Here is a 19,059-nt window from a genome sequence, read left to right as displayed (position 1 = left end):
TACTGCACAGTAGTTCATTGCTACTGCACAGTAGGGTAAAAAATGACCCATGCACCACCAGGACTGTGCAGTACCAACTGAGCAGTTGAGGGCACATGTAGACATGCCCACTGAGTATAGAAAGGTTTGAACAGATGCCTGGATAGGAACGCCTGCTATCAAGCGCCAAGGCAGTTTGCATCTGGGTCTGGCACTTTGCCTATGGTTCCTTTCACTTCTGTAGACTCAACTAACAACCCAGATCCAAGCACCTGCAAGCTCAGAGACAGTTTGGGGCTGTACCTTGATGCTGCCCATTGAGATCTGCCCATTGCCAGTATGAGTATGAATACAGTAAAAGCTCTGTTATCCAGCATCCAAGGGGAATGGGGGTTGCAGGTTAACCAAATATGCCGGTTATCTGAGAGTTATAAGTAATACAGCACAAGCACAATGCAATCACGATGACGGATGCGTACAATTGAGACTGCTGCTAGTGACACCGCTTGACAGTGTCCTGAAGCATCTGTAAACAACAGATTTATAAGAAGTGCACGGCAAGGTGCCGGATGACTATTAGAGTATTTCCAGATACATGAAGGAAGGCTTGTATTGCCGTCTATGACAGATGCCGGTTAATAGAGCATTCCAGATGGCTAAGTGCCAGATAACACAGCTTTTACTGTATTATAATTTATATATTTGCTCAACTCATGCTGTGGATGTTAGAAAATAGGGCTGTGCAAAACAGCACCATTTCATTTTGACTTTCATTTCACCATTTTGAAGGGACTGTGTTTCATTTCGAAGCACTGTTCCATTTCATTTCATTGAAACGGTTTTGCTGTTTCAACGCATCACCCACAGGCTATAATGGGGAATCCTGCAAATGCCTAAAACTTGGTCATTTTGTGCCTGATTTGGAGAGAAAATTGCAGAGATGGTAGCCTCTTCTGAGGGCACGAAGCATATCAAGTTTCAAGGAGATTGGTACAGAGGTTTCTGGGAAACTGCTCCTTAAACTATTCAAAGCAAAACTCATGACACTTGCTGGCAGCAGCAGCCTCCTTTCATCCTGTGCACAGATCTGGGGGCCCGCAACCCTGGGAGGGCTGTGGGGCTGTGCCAGACTCCTCCTGAGGTTGCGGGCCCCCAGATCTGTGCGCTGCATGACAGGAGGCTGCCGCTGCTGCTCTTCCTGGCACAGATTGTGCCCACCGCTGGTCCCAGGTGGCAGCAGCAGCAGCCGCCTGTCATCCAGTGTGCAGATCCAGGGGCTCGAACCCTCAGGAGGAGTCTGGCACAGCCCCACAGACCTCCCAGGGGGTGCAGGCCCCCAGATCTGCATATCAGATAAGAGGAGGCTGCCGCTGCTGCTGTCTGGGATCAGCGCTGAAGGCAAGTAAGCCCAGCTTCAAAATTTGAAACATTTTGAAACTTTTGAAATATTTTGAGTGCCCTAGTTCCATTTTGAAGCTGTTTTGAGAAGCCTTTTGTTTCATTTCAATTTCGCTTTTTCAAGCTCAAAACACGTCGAAACAGCTTTGAAATGAAACACCTGGCGAAATTTTGCACAGCCCTATAGAAAATAGGAATGTTGCCCAAAAGAATTTCTCTGTAAATTCAGTTTGGAGACAAGACACATTTCCTCCCCCCACAAGACATGATATTCAAGCTGGAATACATAGCTCTTGGGAGGATTTCCCCTTCCCATGTTAACTAGTGGACAGGAGACTTCTTCTCCATCAGAGAAGCTGTAGGAAGCCCTCCACAGGCCTCCTAAGGAGCCCCAGCATAGGGTTGTGTTAGGTGCAAGGATAAGAGGTGGAAAAGGGGAATGGACAAGCATGACAGCCTACATTGCTACAGGGATTCTCAGCTGCCACAGAGCAGTCTATAGCAGTGTTTCCCAACCAGTGTGCTATGGCACAAAAGTGTGCCATCAGGAATGAACAGGTGAATTTTGCCATGGCAATGAGCTACAATAGGTATGAGGATGTGGAATGCCTTAACAGGTGTGCCACAGAAAATTTGTTTTAATCTAAGTGTGCCTTGGGCTGGAAAAAGTTGGGAAACATTGGTCTGTAGACATGAGTTAGGCCAATAGCGTGAAGCTTCTGGATGCCCCAATACAGGATTTCAGTCTCAGTGCTTCCTCCATGAGAGTTAAGTGGTTCATGTGCTCCTGACATTATCTGAAGCATTTCCATGAGACTTCTGAGATAACATGAATTTTTGCTACAGGCTATTTTACAGCCATTACAGGGCAGTTGTTAAATAACAGAAGATCTTTGGGGGGCATCTTGGAGCAACAACCGTTTCACATTCCTTTATTGTAACCCCTGAGTATTTGAAAGCATAACTGTAGATACAATGAGAGATGCCCCTCTCTCACAACTGCCAGGCATATCCAGGAGTGATCACATTTTGCTGAGCAAAGCTGAACCTCTATCTTTCATTCCTACAATGCATGGTTTCTTTTAGCCTCCTGACCTCAAGGCTGTGGAGCTGGCAGGGCCCCTTGCCAACAGCTACACCACAAGCTGCTTAGGATGAGAAAAGTCCTCACATGGAATGCCAAAGTTTGCTGTATGGTCTTTGTTCAGTAGCTACACATTGGCTATCACCAAGCTTAATCCCATGTTGCACGAATGAAAAGTGTTTTGCTGGGTTTTTTTTATTTCCTGGCATGGTCTCCACCACAATGCAAGTCATAAAGCCACTAACACATACCTGATCCTCTGCCTTAAATCCTGCTTTCCAGATTCCCATGGTGTTTCCCATTTTTTTCCTTTCTCCTGTGCTTGACTCCCCAAATAACCCCTCTGCTGAATGAGGTTGTGGCTGTACTATAGAGCTGCTGCTTCAAATACAAGCCCAACAACAGCCATCCCCTCTAGTGGGGACAAGGGAGTTCTCCTGCCACAAAAGTTACCTCTGCATCCTTGAACAGAAAAACTTCACCAACAGAAGTCTTCTTCTGACAGTTGTGCTATGTCCATCACCAGTGTTCATACCCATTTCTTTTTCCTCTTCTCATGCACCCTAGCCAATGGAGCAATGATGGCCAAACTTTGTAGCATGGGCCGGGCCCGAGACTATACCGTGAAGACTGGTCTACACCCAACTTACAGAAATACACTCTATCATTAGAAGCACCTTTATGTCCTTATAACTATGTTCACACTAAGGATTCCCTTCATTTACCTATAACAGTTTCAAACCAATATAGTCAAACACTGTGTATGGACAAGACCCAAGAGGAGATGAGCAGCGTTTGGGTACCATGATGTGCTGACTGAATCACTACTGTTTCAACATCTGGAATACATTTCACAGTTCAGTGTGCCTTGGTGTGTTTTTGATTTTGGTTTTATGGTGATATACAATACAATTCATGGAAAAACATCAGAAGTTGTTCCATCCCATATTTAGGAGGGATTCAAGTCTGAGTTACTGGGTCTGGAGTCAAAATTTTCTGCTTGCCAAATGCAAGGAACTGTGTCAGGAAGGGTATTACCAACTTTTGCTTTATGTGCCTTTGTGTACAATAATTTAGATCTTTTATTCTTTCTACTTTTACAAGAGATCGGTAGAAACTGTAAGCTGGAAATGGGAGCATTAGAAGCAAATGGACAGGTTATTCTGCATTGCTTGAGCAGACCTCAAATAATCCCATGTATTATAGCATGCCTCCTTGATATATAGAATGCTAGCTGTGCATTTATTTTCTTCTACAACATAGAAAAATGTTCCCTAGGAAGTAAATTCAGACTACAGTCTCATTGGTATTGGACTTGAATTTCCCTGCTGTTAAAGGCGGTTATATTTTATAACTCTCTGTCCCCAGTTGTCCCACCATCTCTCCTTTCTGCAAAAAGAAAGATTTTCACTCACAGCACTTAGGTTGTTGCAGGAATTTCCAAAGGAGAAGAAGAGAGTTAAGTACCCAAATTCCACTAAAAATCTCAATTTATAAATCCTGAGAATGATTCGGAAGCTGCTTCCAACACATAATAATAGCCTAAAACTCCCCTGGAAAGAGAAAGCATGAACTCATTTGAACTGCAGAAAATCAGATGAGTTATGCAAAGCCTCTTTGTAATTTTATGGCTTTCATGCAAAATAAAACCATACGACTTTGCATGAAAGAAACCCCAGCTGTCAGCAACACCACATACATGTGGCCTGGGGAACAGAACTCTAAACTCCAAACACAGGCCTCCAACACATGTTTTCGCTTGCTGTCCCAAGGAGCAATACTAATAAACAGCTGGGTGAAAATTTTAATGAAACCTAAAACCAGAAGCAACTCCTCAGGTCAATGCGTTTCACTGCATGCCTGCAACCCTGGCCCAGACTTAACAAGCTTTTTTGGTGAACCAAGGTCTGAGCTTCAAATGAATCTGAGTCCACATACGGTTTAAAAGGAGGCAATGCAAAATTCAAGGGATGTGCATGGGGACCAGCCAAAACAGCAGTAGTGGCTGCAGCTAGAGGCTCAGAGTGAACCTCTGGGTGGTAGTGGTGCATATGTGGGAAATATACATGAAACAGCTCAATTTGTTTAAATATTTGCCTGGATCCTTTTGACTCCAGGTCACTGCAAGTAAAGAGCCTTCCTAGACTCCAACCACTGGGGGTCCAACCACAGGGAGCCTTTTTATACTCCAACCACTTAAAGGTCCCTAAGCGCCTGGATTTGAACCAGGAGAAGGTGACAATGTACATACAAGCTTGTAAATGGCATAGATGGGATTCTAGCGCTTTTGAAGTTGGTGCTGCTCCATATATTAAGTAAAACAGTACTATACATTATTGCTAGAACAGCCATTACAATTCTAAACGTTTAGAGAGTCTAATAAGTATATATGTTGCTATGGGAAAAAAGAGACCCTGACAAGTTGTCTTTGAAAAGTGCGACTTTTTCAAACACTTGCCCTGGATACTGGAAATTAAATTTATGTTAAAATAAATCTGATTTTGCATCCCCTGCCAAATGTGCTATGTAAATCAAACACTGAAGTCATAATTCAGCACTCCCAGCAAAGACATGGTACAAGGTCCGATTACAAAGTTTGAGACAAAGGATATTATACTGCAAGGAGACAAATGTAATGCTTAGAAGATGGGGTTGAGTTCCAGTCTGCCTTTGTAACTGTTTGTTTTGGAAACACAATTAAAACTATGTTATAGAGTCAAAGGAGGGATAAGAAATTGTTTGTGGGAAGAGAAGCTTGAAATCAGAACTAAGAAGCTAATGGACCTAACGGAGCTGGCCCTGCTTCCGGGAGTTCACAACAATTACACTGAGCAGCTTTAAAAAGAACAGTATTCTACATTCAGGACAAGTATACACAGGAACCAGGACAAACAGGGACCCCTTGAGTAATCAAGTCCAGTCCCTTGGTACCACAGGCAACCATTTCATAACCCCTTTTATATCAAGCTCCATTAAAAAAATCAGGTAGAGGTTTCCTGCCTTCCCTGGAAAGCTACACCAGAACCTCATTTGTCTGGTGGTTAGAAACCTTCTTCTAATTTTTATCCTAAATGGAATCCTGGCCAATATGCCACCAATTTGCAAGCTGGTTTGTGCCAATACTATTGTTTCTTCTTTTCCCTCTCTGATGTTCACCTCCTGGTGACAGCAATTGTCCTCACCTTTGTTTAGATAGGCTCTTCCACCAAGAGACAACACTTTCTGGGCTGAATAAAGTGTCCAGTCTGTACAAGGAACCAACCAAGCTGGGATTTACTGGGGATATGGTGGAGACTAAGCCAATCCAACTCTTGTGTTCTTCAGTGGCCACAAGGCTTTGGCCTTCACACATAAAAGACAACATAATAAGCAAATGTAAAAAAAGTGCAATTCTGTGTCAGACCAAAACATTCATCCAGCCCAGGGTCTTCTCTCCAACAATGGAAAGTAGCAGATGCTTTAGAGGAAGAATAAAAGAAACAGGGCACATGTGACGTGATCTATCCCTGCTATACCCTTACAGTTGAATGCAGTCATAGGTATAGGGGTGTCCTGAGTCTGAAGTTACATCCCTGATGGTTGTGTTTAACAGCCTCAAGATCTAATCCTTTTCTGAACTATTAGCCTCCACAATATTGTGTGGCAATGAGTTCTACAAGCTAATTGTGTATCAAGTAAAAGAGCACTTCCTTCTGTTTGTTTTACCAGCTGCCTGGTAATTTAATTGGGTGCACTCTAGCTCTTTTAACCCTTCAGTGCTGTCCTTGAGCATCACAGCAAACAAGCTACAGAATCACCAATAGCAACAGGATTAGGACGGTAATGCTTCCTGAAAGAGCCAGTGAGGGCACAGTTGAAGTGATTGAGCTTTATATCTCTCATGTAAATGTTTCTCTTGTGGGAATATTCATTGGGCCTGATTCTTCTCTCATGCTAGTCTTGTATCAAAGTAGCTCTGATGGACTTCCATCTGATTTACACTACTACAAGTGAGCAGAGAATCAGCCACATGGTTAAGAAAATACTGTATAAATATCAGTAGATGAATAGTTCTATGTCAGGACCACACGCAGAATAGGGCACAGAGGCCTTCAAGACTGGAGAGGATGTTATGCTTTTAGACATCTAATGATAATCTTTTTAGGTTCCATCTGTTAGTCATTTACTCAGTGGATGAAACAGGAAAGGATTGTTCTTCTGTAGGAAAGAATGGAAAAGGCTTAAATGCTGGCTATCTTAATTCTATGCAGAAACTGTCCATCTGCACTCACACATGGTAAAGATTTGGAATCACATGAAAATAAATAGAGCCTTTTGGAGGTAAGGTGCCTCTGGCTTTTTATTTTTATGGCATTTATACATGTGCTCTGGGAGTGGGAGGGGTACACTTTAATTAGAGCAGCTCCGGGAGCCACTCTAATTAAAGTGCCTGGAGCGTCTCATGTATCAGCATTCCTGCGCTGAAAAATGGTGGCACTTTAATGAGCTTTAGTTAAAGTGCCCCCACTGCCATTTTTCAAATCAAGGACACTGATACATAAGATGCTGGAGTCTGCTGGGGTGCAGTAATTACCATGCTCCAGCAGACTCAGTTAATTGAGTCTGCTTCAACACGTTGCAATTACAGCGTGTCAGAGCAGCCTCACTGCACGTGTATGTACACCCTTAGTGCTCAAGTTGTGGCTCAGTTATCTCCCTTTACAGCTCATGTAAAGATGTACAACGGTGTGCAATGGGAGCAATCTTGCAAGGTGTTGAGTATTCTCAGCTCTTTGGCCAGTCATTCTCAACTGGAGTGCTGTAGCACCCTGGGGTGTGGTAAGATCCTTTTAAGGGTGATGCACAATGTTAGCTCTGCTAGGTGTGCAAACATCTACATGATTCACAAGGCAAATCCAGAGATTTCAAATAGGATCCATAGCATCAAAAACATTCTGGCCTGTTGTGGTCTTTTCAAGTTCTTTACTGGAGAAGAATTGCTGTATCATTTTTCTGTAGTCAAAAAAATAAAGTAAGACTAAGAGGGAGCATTTCCCACTTCTCTGAGTGAAGGCAGTAGCACAACATATTGCTTATATATCTTCAGCTGACCCAGTCAGGACCAGCTGGCTAAGCTCAGCTCTTTTCACGCTATGACAACATGCCACCATTTTATATTAGAGCATCCGCTCAGGTGAGTTGTGTTGTTTGTTGTGATGATCAGTGATTCACTTTTTAATTAATATAATGCAGCTGCCATAATGTACAAGTTTGTTATAAAAAAGCAAATAGTTGACGAGCCACATAGTGAAATTATAATGAATGTGTTCAGAGAGAGATCATGCACAAGTTCAAGTAATGGGTTTAAAACATAACTGAAAGTAGGTAAGCTAAGATGTACATTGAAAGCTCTTTAGCTATGGGTTTTGCCTGGTATGGAGATGAGCATTCTCCCAAACCTGAATGTGTCTGCAGTGAAAAAGGATCTAATTAGGCTATGGTTCCATTTCTCTATGAAAAATAGGCATTTGGATAATAAGAACTTAAAAGACTTTTAAATTCTCAAGAAAAACAACCCTCAGACTTTACATGTGTACAGAAGTTGCTTTTTTCGCCATTTAAAGTGCTTTATTGCTGTGACTTAACAGAAGTGCATGGCTCTACGGTGCTTTAAAATGGATACAGCACTTTAAATTAACCTTTGTTAAATGAGGTATTAAATTTGAAAGGGCCACACACACACATACCCACATGCACGCACATCCACCTTGCATTTAGTGACTTGGGGTCCTCTGCTTTAACCAACATAAAAAACAAGAGAGAATACTTTGTTCAGTGAAAAAGTGTCTTTCTTCAGTTTGGCCATAAATTCAAGAAATTTGCAAGAACTGCCAGGCTGAAGTGTCTCATTAATTATAATACTATTACTCATGTATTCTTTTTCCATTTAAAAAATGTGTTTCCAGTCATATTATTTTTATGCAATGTAATAAATAAATTGGTTTCTAAAATGGGGTGCCAATAAGTTCAGAAATATTATGGGCGGGTGACTGGAGCCTAAAATCATTGAGAACTACTGTCCTCAGCGGAATTCAAAAGCAGCCAGGAGAACCTCAGTTCTTTCCAAGACTGGCCCCTGTATAGGCATTCCTGAAATTCCTGTTCTCCCTAAGCCAGAGCAAGCTTTTCCTCAGCATGAGAGGGGCAAGGAGACAGTTTTAGTTTCAGGAGACTCTTTTCTCTTGAGAAAACTAGACAGGCTTTTTAGAAACCATCTACATTTCTCAGCTGTTCTGGAACTCCAAAATCAGAGTGTAGAAGCTGCCAATAACTTTAGCTACTATATTTGAAAAGCAGTGCATTTATCTTGCTGGGTGGGGTGGGGGGTTGGTTGTAGCTGCATTGGTCTAGGGACATAGGCAGGCAAGGTTCTTTGAGTAGATATGATATATTTTATTAGACCAATTGAAAACAGTGCTTGAAAAAAAGTTCCTAGCAAGCTTTTGGGCGCAGTCACCCTTCTGCAGTCTGCACTCCTGGTGCCTGCAAAAGGGTGACTGCACCCAAAAGCTTGCTAGGAACTTTTTTTCCAACTACTCAGTTACTCTAATAAAAGATATCACATCTACTGAAAGAACTTTGCCTGCATTTATCTTGGGGGTGTATGAAGTGCACTTCATTGCCAGAGTATCTGAATTTTGTTGGAAGCCAGCAACCCTCCCTCCCATCCTTGTTTCATGGAAGATACCTGTGCTATACCTCTTTTAAGTGTTGGTTGTTGCAAAAAAAGGAATACAGAGGAACGTATAGTTATATTATTGAGGTCACTTTACTAGCCACAGCATCACATTGCAGGCTTATGTTCATCTTGTGCAGGCTCATGTTCACTCTACATGCCTAATCCAGAAATGAGGTGGGGAAGCCTTTTGGGGGATGCTGCCGGCCACCACTCTTAAGTATGCTGACATGGCTCAAAAACAGGAGCAGAGTGCACCCCCAGGATGGCTTCACTATCTCTTTTCCTGGCCTGGCATGCAGAGAGAAGGACCTTCTGGGTAGACCATGCTTCTCAAGGGCATCAGGGAAATAGTATGGACTTCCCTTCCCCCATAGTCCTTGACCCCCACTGCGCTGCTGTTGGAGCTGGACTGAGAGTGTGGTTTAGCATATTTTTTATGCACAGGAATTTCTTCATTTGCTTGCTGTTACCAGTCCACATCAAATATGGACATGCTGCAGGCAAAAAAGCATATTTGGCAGAAAACTATGTATTATGTGTGTGATTTTTGGGTATTATGTAAAAAGATCTAGTCAAGCCATATTTGGTGATTTTCAAAACACTATGTGGAAAATTTGCTTATAAGCTTTGTAGAACAGACAGAAACAGGAATCCAGTAGGAGCATGATCAAAGATGGTAGCCACATTTTTAATTCGAATTGCTTTACTGACTAAACAGTCAGACTGTTGTTAACTTCCAAGATCACTTTGTCTTTGCTGTCAGCAAGCTCTGGTTTGGGCACTGCAAGTTGTGGCTTCATTTCACTCCTGCTCTGGGCTCAGAATCAGGCACTGTGAATCAAAGCAAGAGCTGTTCCAGATTCTCTCTCTCTCAGCTCTGTGCAAGGAGTCAAGTTTTCCCTTCCACATCAGCAGCAGTGAAAACTGAAGTGCAAATTCACCCTTTGTGGGGTTTTTCTGGTAGTTAATAGAGCAAACTTAATGATAACAAAGATAATCCAAGATTGCAGGAACAGTATTGTGTTCACAAGCTCAAGGATAAGTATTTTCCCAAAGACACTTGTTTCAGGTCCATGCAGTAAAACTACTCAATTTTATGCTATTGTTTCAATTTAGTCTGAAATGAAAACCATACTTGGAACACTGCCTTGCCAGTCTGACGCACTGACAGTACTCCATGTCCTCCTTAGAAGTTAGGTACACGTCTCACTAGGCAAGCTAAGAAACAAAACCAATAAAGAGACTTGAGAAAGTATTGTCTTTTCAAACATCCTGGTAAGTAAACAACCTGAATTCTCAGTGATCAAATGACAATAACTTAGCTCTGGTCCCCTGGAGTATCTGGAAGAGCACTGTGTACAGTCTGGCCAACTAGGGATATGGGTTTTTTTTTTCAAATGTGACTCAGCGTTTTGGTCTTTGCAATTTTACTCCCTGGAGATTTGAACCTTGACAGAATTCAAAAATCAAAAAGTATACTTTCAATTTCTCTTATAAAATTGGGTTGATCAAATTGGCTTTGTTGATCTCTAAAGGAAAAGAACTCCATGGTCCTGGCGTATAACAGGCAAAATAACATCAAAAGATTTCAAGGGAAATAAGTGGACAGTTACTGTAGCAACCCCAGCTCAGAGGATCTTAGCCTTGGTAAAGAACCCTGGATAAGCAGATTAGAAGTGTATAAGTATGTATTTATTTAGATTCAAACAGCAATAAAAAAATATTAAAAAAAAATATACACTAAGCTCCAGGCAACCTGAAAACTAATCTTACAACAACACAATAATGACTACCCAGCAGAATTTCTAATAAAATCTGTATGGATAAGTCGAACAGCCTACCAGTCATATTAAATAATCAGAGCGGGTAACAAATTATCTCAGCCAGTAAATCAAGGCAGCTGTAAAGCTTACTTCCACCCCCTACCATCTCTATAGATGCACCCTCAAGTTTCCTCAAAGTCATGTCAAATTAATGGCATTTGCAAAAAAAATAAAAATAAATAAGGCACAACAGTTCTTCATTTCTCTGTGTAGTGTAAAACTCTTTATTGTTTTTTTTAAAAGATCCATGTTAAAGTTGTCCAGTTAAAATAAACCACAAGTTGGGTTTCTATAGCGTCATTCACTCAGCTGTGTTATATATCTTTTTTTTAATGGAATAATATCATTTACAATGTAGGCTGCATTTTCAGACTTTTGTGCGCATGCTTATATGCACAGATGTGGCTGCAATGAGCCAGCACAGCTGCTCATGCAGCCACAGTATGAGACCTCTTCTCTGGTCAGCTCTCTGATTATTTATGCATGTGACTGTGTGCCTAATCACCAGGGATCCTGGTTTTCTTTGTTTAAAAATGGCAAATTCTCTGATAAAAGTTTCACAAATTCTCTGAATAAAACCCAAAATCTGTGATTAAAATGAAATGCCATTATACAGAGGTATCAATTGAACACAATGTTTTACTGATATATTTACAATTTTAAAGCAATATGGAAGCGTACCAGTGCCTTAATCACTATAATAAAATAAAATAAATTCTAAGTACCTGTACATTTTGGTATTTGATCTTAGGTTTTTAATCACAGAAAATCAGAGCTTTCCCTGCCCCTTTTGCTCACCAAGATGCAGATCCAGGCCCCTCACTCCCCATCCACAGCCCCCCCAACCCTGCCGATGCCCTTCAAAACAAGCTCCCAGCCCCCACTCTGGGATCCTGGAACTGGGGCTGGGAACAAGTTCCCAGGCCTTGCTCTGGGATCGCGAGCATGGAGTGGGAACTGGGAGCTCCCTGCTGCCAGGGTAGGGGGACATTATCCGCGCCTGGGCTGTGGTGGCAGTGCCCACCTCAGCAGCAGGCAGCACCTCGGGGCAGGGAGCAATCTCCTGCCCCCTGCTACCTGGCTGTCTGGGAACAAATTTGCTTCTGGTCAGCTGTCTATATGTGCTGTACTGCACAGTAATTACTTAGCAGTTAATTTGCTACCTGCATTTGCCGAGTAGAAAAGTTAACTCCTTAGTACAGGAAATTACTGCACAGTAAGAGTCAACATGTGTAGATGGTGATGCTTACTACGCAGTAATTAACTCTACTCAAGTAGACGTTCCCAGTATGAACCTTCACATTTAAGAAGATAAACAAAAGTGGAAAATCCTATATACAGGCAGCACGTAGCTCTTACAGTACTAATGCAGCAGGATTTAAATATACGACAGAAGCAAAAAATAAATAAATATGGAATTAATGTGATGTTTATAGACAATGCATTATCCATTCTGCTTCTATGTCCTATCCCTTTCCCCTATCTGTTTTCTGCCTTGTCTATTTAAATCATGAGCAGTTCTCTGCGGACACTTACCTTGTGTTTTGTCTTCGTATCATGCCACAGTGGTGGCCCCTTTTCCTTTTAGTTCCTAAGCTGTATAATAAACACAATAATGATGACCGACTACCTGGCTGAACTAATGTTAAGAGTTAGGGTAGCGGGGTGGAAAACCATAACCTCTGCTCAGATCCAAACCTGTTGCTGAAGAGAGTCTGGTACAGGAGGAGCCATGTTTCTGTTCCTGAGGCATTTGGTAGTTCAGTCAAGTACCTGGAATATGCTAGGGAAGTTTAAGGGCTGCCCCAGAAAACCAATCCAGCAGGTAGGGATCTGTTGACCCAAGGGAGCTAAGACCTTGGCTGATATCCTTGGTTATACCCAAGAGCCAGTGGGGGAGTATGTGTGTTTGTATGTCTGTGTATGGGTGGGTATGAGAGAAAGAGAGAAGCTGCTGTAGTACATTTACACTACCTATGGGTCCCAGATACTGAGGAAATCCTCCTGGGCCTTGATAACCCATATTTAGAAGAGCTTTGCACAAGCAGAGTGCCACATAGGCTACCCTCGCATGAGACAGGATCTGAGCCCTCAACTTTTGCCTGTCCAGTATCTTTCCCATTTCTTCCCCTGCAGCCATAGTGTGGTCTCAGTGTTGAATTTCCCAGATTTTTCTAAAGAGAGGCCTATAAAAAAGAAAAGGGAATGCAGCAAAATGGTCAGCAACAGGTGGTAACAAGCTCCCATCCAATTTCTTAGCAGAGTGCCTAGTAGCCTAACTATGAGGCAATAATCAGGAGCTATTACCAGACACTGGAACGTCCACACTGGGGGAAATGCATGTATGCCTGATGCCTCTTTTCAGGGATGTGTGTTCTCAGACATACTGGTGAGTCTTTATGGCACAAGACAGGACCATGCCAGGACACCAAGCTATTCTAGCTCCTGGACAGGTAGCACTGTAGTTGTATTAGTGAGTGCACATGTGCTGTGCTGAGATGCAGAGCTGGCTGGTATTCACAGGTCAGCCATGTAGAGACTCAGCAGAGCAGCAGTATGCCTTATGCTGCTGATGTCTGCTGACATCTCCTGTTAAGCCTATTCAATGTTGAGCTCCTGCAGGCCAAGACTCTCTCTTTACTACATATCTATACAGTGCTTAGCACAATGCAACCTTTAGACACCACCACATCAATAACTAGTATGTCTAGTTCACAAAGGTGAGCAAGTTGTTGGAATTTATTACATGAAGTAAAACCCCCTTTCTTCTAACTTAACTTTCAAGCAAACATTTTATGAACGTACGAACAGAAAGGCCAACTTCCGTGAATCAGGTACTTCTTCCTATGACATATTGCTCTGAAAAACTAGATGATTTGCATAGATGGAATTTAGTTTCGATGGCTGGTTATGGCTGCCAGAATCATACTTAGCCCTGGCTTGAAACACTTCTGCTGGTTTCACAAAGTACTGAATAATACATGGTTGTATGGAGCATGAGTCAGCTGTGCTTACACTATACGAAGATACAGAATTAGACAACATTGTCAATAACCAGCCAACCACACACACAATTTGTCATAGACTAGAAACAGTATTTAAAAAAGAATCTTATCACTATTTAAAGATAAGTTAAAATCTTCAGTTAGTAGGGAAAGCTGTAGTCAACGGTCCAAAAGGCTTTAAAATGTATTTTAACTCATTTTTTTTTCCAGATGCTACAGCACCCTCCCTTCCCCCAAACTACTTGTCATCTGGACACAGTCTGTCAAGAGGTAAATTTTTTTAGTCATTATTCTTGTAAGTAGGAAAACATAAGATGTGTGTAGATGAAATGGGGGTCCTAAATTGAAGCGGTGGGTTTTTAAACCCACCGCTTCAATTTAGGGTGAAGTAAACCCCCATATCGTGCACACACCCCATGCTTACCTGCCTCTCTAGTGGTGGGGAGGGGCGGGCGAGCTGCTGGCGGGTGGTACAGTCCCTGGTATGGGCCTGGTGCTTCTTTCTGCAGGAGCACCTGCCTGCAGGCACCCGGGGCGGTCCCGGGGGGGCACTGCAGCCGCGGAGGGAAGCTCTGGGCCCCCACGCAGCTCAGGCAGGCAGGCAGGAAGGCTCAGGGAGGGGGCAGAAATCATGCTCTCCACCTCCCTGGGCTGCAGCCAGGCTGCCTGCAGGGCTTCCTGCAGAGCCACGGAGCTGCATAAAGCTCTGTGGCTGTAGGGGCACTCCGAGGAGGAGTTTTAGTTTGCTGCGTCCCAAGTCATTTAAGGCACATTACGCTGCCGAATTTCCTACAGCAGTTGGAATTAATGTGCAATACGCCACCAAGGCGTGCAAACGCCGACATCATTAAAAGTAGTGCAAAAGCATTTAGCCTGCTGTAAAGTGTCATGCATGCACGCCCCTAGTTTCGTCTACACAACTCTGACCCCACAGCACTTATGCTGGAGCTTTATATGTGAGGAGTCCCACAGACCACAGTAGGACTACTGAGATGTAAATGTTCTCAGGACTGAACCCTCACTGAGATTTGTGTCTTGAGGCACCACTGGAAACATCTCCAGACATATTATTATGAGCAGTAATAGCAGTGTCATGCAACAGGACTCCTATTCTGTTGGGTGCTGTACAGATATTGAATATGGATATATGCTGAATAATTAGGGTGGCCACACATCTCGTTTGCTCCAGAGCAGTCCCATTTTCAGCATCTGTGTCAGGTTCCATCAGTTTAGTCAAATTAATGCATCTGTCTTGTTTTAAGTGGGATGCCAGGGGCAGGTGTTTAAATTGGGATGGTCTCAGCAAAAATGGGACTGCTTCACCCCCCCGCCACCCAACCCTCCAGCACGTCACCCCTCCACCCCCTGCACAACCTCCACCTTACTTCACCTTGCTCTCCAGCACACAGCTGAGAACAGAGCTCACACACAGCTGACCATGCCAGAGAGCTGTGGGGAGTAGAGCATCCTATTGTGAGACATGGGAATATGTTCATCCTATGAATGCAGGCCTGCTCCACCTCTATTACAGCCCAAGTCCTATTTAGCAACTACAGGCAACTCCCACTTAACGCTGTTTTATTTGGTGCTTATAAGGCTCATTTGATACCGGATTTCACTTAGCGCTCTGTGTGTTTCATTATAATGCTCGCAGTCACCATTTTGGGTCATTAAAAAAGTTTTACAGTTATTAAAATAGATTACAGTTGCCATCTTGGATCATCAAATAGTTTTAGTTTCGCTTAATGCTCATTTTACTTAACGCTCGGTTTTTTAGGAATGAAGTAAGAGCGCTAAGCAAGGGTTGCCTGTAATTTAAAGGACTGCTTACATATATGCTTAAGATACACTTCAAATGTCCTCTTAGAAATTATTTGCTAAATGCCAACAATATGTTCAGTGTTGCATGTGACTTTAGAATACGCCCTGCAGAAAGAGGATGCCCAGGGAAACCCAGAGGAAGAAAACATTTGGGATATAGCCACAAATTTCCACCCAACAAACAGAACCAAAAGATGGCTGAAAGTTAGATGTAGTGCTCTTTAATGAATGCATCTAAAACAAGAATGCAAGACAGCAACATTAAGTGACCCATTGTGCAGCTTTCAAATGACCATCACTTTGTTTCAGTCAATTTGCAAGGCTCCTGTTTCTAGGAAGTAGCTTATATACTACTGGTTTTAACAACAAGATCCTAGATAAATGAGCTTTACATTATTATTAAGCAAAATTTCAGGTACAGCATAAGAATAAATGTTGAACTTTACAGCTCATGATGGTGATAGTGAGGTATCATAGAATCAATGATTTGGAAGGGACCTAGACAGATCATCTAGTCTGACCCCCTGCCATGGGCAGGAAGGAGCACTGGGGTGGCAGGGGTCATAAGACCTCAGCCAAGTGCCTATCCAGTCTCCTCTTGAAGATCTCCAGGGAAGGTGAGAGCACCACCTCTCTGAGAAGCCTATTCCAGGCTCTGGCCACCCTTACAGTGAAGTAGTTCTTCCTAATATCTAACCTAAACCTATCCTCCCTCAGCTTGTGGCCATTGTTCCTGGTGACTCCAAGGGGGACCTGGTGAACAGACTTTTCCCGAGTCCCTGCTGGTGGCCCCTGATAAGGTTGTAGGCAGCCACAAGATCCCCCCTCAGTCTCCTCTTGCGGAGACTGAAGAGATTCAGATCCCTCAGCCTCTCTTCATAGGGCTGGCCACAGAGGCCCCCAACCATACGAGTGGCCTCCTCTGGACCCTCTCCAGGTTCTCCACGTCCCTCTTGAAGTGCAGCGCCCAGAACTGGACCCAGTACTCCAGCTGCGGCCTGACCAGCGCCGCATAGAAGGGGAGCAAGACCTGTCTGGACCTGTTAGTGATGCCCCTGTTGATGCAGGAAAGGGTGTGGTTGGCTCTGCTTCATCGCATCGGCAACGCATATTCATCCTGGAGTCAATCCTGACTTCAAGATCCCTCTCTGCCTCTGTGCTGCCGAGAGGGTCAGCCCCTAACCTATAACCATAATGCTGGTTCCCTCTCCCCAGGTGCAGCACTCTGCACTTGTCCTTGTTGAACCGCATCCTGTTCAGATCTGCCCACTTCTCTAACCTATCCAGGTCTGCTTAACTGCTTAGGTAGTAAGCATATAGGCATATGCTCAAAGTTAACTGTACAGTATACTAAAATCCCTTTGGCTTCTATAGGCACTTAAGCATGTACTTAAACACCTTTATTAACCAAATGAGAAGAATTTGATGGGGGAGGGGCTGATTTCAACACGCACACAAAAATCCATAAATTTTATAAAATCATATAAGAAAGAAGAGATCAAAGAAAAGTCAAATTCTGACCCTATTGATCTAAACCAATGATGCTTCACCAGGATACTGCAACACACTGGGGCGCTGTATGATCCTTTTAAGGATGATGTAGTGTGCTGCACAATGCAAGGTATGCAAACACTTATATACAATTCACAAGATAGACCCAGTGATTTGATATAGTGTCACAACCATTATGACCTGTTGTGGTCTTTTTCAGTTTTTGCAACAGGAGAATTGCTCTATTCTTATTTTGTAGTTAAAGAACAAGTGAAAGCTAAGAGCTGGCATTTTCTGAGGTGGTGCCTTGAATCTAAAAGGTTAAGAACTGCTGCTGATCTAGATTAATTGACTGCTCTTGATTTCAGATCCTATTTCCGCTCAACCTGTTTCTCTAAATGATGAGTTACAATTCTCATGTTCATCTCCTCTCTTCCTCACAGTCAGGACCTAAAATACTTCTGTTTTCCAGGATGCTCCTCACATATGAGGTACACTGTTGCTCAGTTTTGAGCTGTGTACTGCCTTGCACGTTCCTTACTTTGTTTTTGAATAAATTTTAAAACAGATCTGCCAAAGTTAAGAAAAATTGCTTTATGTAAGCATGCAAATTCCAGCAGTTGTACGTAATAATCAGGCTGTCATTACATTGATTGGTCCTGATTACATTATAAGCCAAACAAGGTAGCCACAAGTGGTGTGTTTATGTCATCAAAATTGTATGGTGGGGTTTCATTATGGCTTGAATATGAACAAATAGTTTGTGAGCAATCCAGAGACTGAAATACATAAAATATAGCTGGACAATGAAAAACTTGGAATTGAAGTCTGCTTGCTTATTTGCTAAAAATGGGTTAAGAAGGCTCCATTCTTGTCCCAGCAAACCATTTACACACTTGCCTTGTGTGTGAAGAATTTCACAAACAACTCACTATCTGGAAAGAACAAGGGCTCAAGATGGTAGGTAGACGTTTTACTATCATAATAGGCCCTAGAGTCAGTAGTCTCTTCAAGTTCAAAAGATTTAAGTAGTGGTTACATTTCATTGAAATCAAAGGGATTTAGGAATGTGCCTTAAGTTAAGTATGGACATCTGGACCATACTGCAGACAGATCAGTAGAAATCTGCACAAAAGATACCTTTTTCTTGCAGATGGTAACAATTAGGTTATTTATAGATTCCAACTGAGTCAACACACTTTTAAACGGCGTTGTCAGAGTAGCTCTGTTATTTCCGTACTATTATGAAACATCACAGCCTGATCCCAAGTTTGTGGAAAGCTATGGGGTTTGAAAATGGGAGTGAAAAATAGGCGATAAATACCTAGATATGTTTCTTGGAAAATATTACTTATGACATATTTTCATTGCAGTATCATGTAGGTAAACAGGCATCGACAGCAAAACATTAGTCTTACAGTATTCAGAGATGGTGCCTCAAAACTGTGTCTGTAACAGTATAAATGGTGTGACTTTGGCCTGGAAAAATAAAGGACTCATAATTCTCCTCGATTCTCCTCATCCCTGCTCTATAAATCTGTCAACCCACAGGGAGTTAATATTCAAGCTTGTGATTCATGGAAAGGGCACTTTTCATCCAGATGCTATGCACACTGTTGCTTTAAAAAACCCACAAATTTCATCTCAGCAGTCAACATACATCACATACTAAAATAAATATTCTCTCGCACTACCTACCTCTTTGACATTTATACCCTTAAGATGCCCCCATCCCTCTCC

At 42.6% G+C, this 19,059-nt stretch overlaps 1 protein-coding gene and 1 long non-coding RNA gene across 3 annotated transcripts in view; one reads left to right on the top strand and one right to left on the bottom strand.

Annotated features, from left to right (window-relative positions):
• GASK1A (golgi associated kinase 1A) overlaps positions 1 to 19,059 on the bottom strand; it is a 59,487-nt gene that overhangs the window by 28,295 nt on the left and 12,133 nt on the right. The gene's annotated exons all lie outside the window — the stretch shown is intronic.
• LOC149864648 (uncharacterized) overlaps positions 1 to 19,059 on the top strand; it is a 51,161-nt gene that overhangs the window by 23,535 nt on the left and 8,567 nt on the right. Inside the window, exon 2 of the long non-coding RNA XR_016442209.1 lies at positions 14,218 to 14,277. This is a non-coding gene — a long non-coding RNA (uncharacterized LOC149864648). The remainder of the gene's footprint in view (positions 1 to 14,217; positions 14,278 to 19,059) is intronic.

Source organism: Crocodylus siamensis, chromosome 5 (genome assembly GCF_052110815.1).
Source record: "Crocodylus siamensis isolate JL-2025a chromosome 5, ASM5211081v1, whole genome shotgun sequence".
In the NCBI taxonomy this organism is placed as follows: domain Eukaryota; kingdom Metazoa; phylum Chordata; order Crocodylia; family Crocodylidae; genus Crocodylus; species Crocodylus siamensis.
The sequence above is the reverse complement of the archived record's forward strand: the minus strand, read 5'-3'. Positions and strand labels throughout refer to the sequence as shown.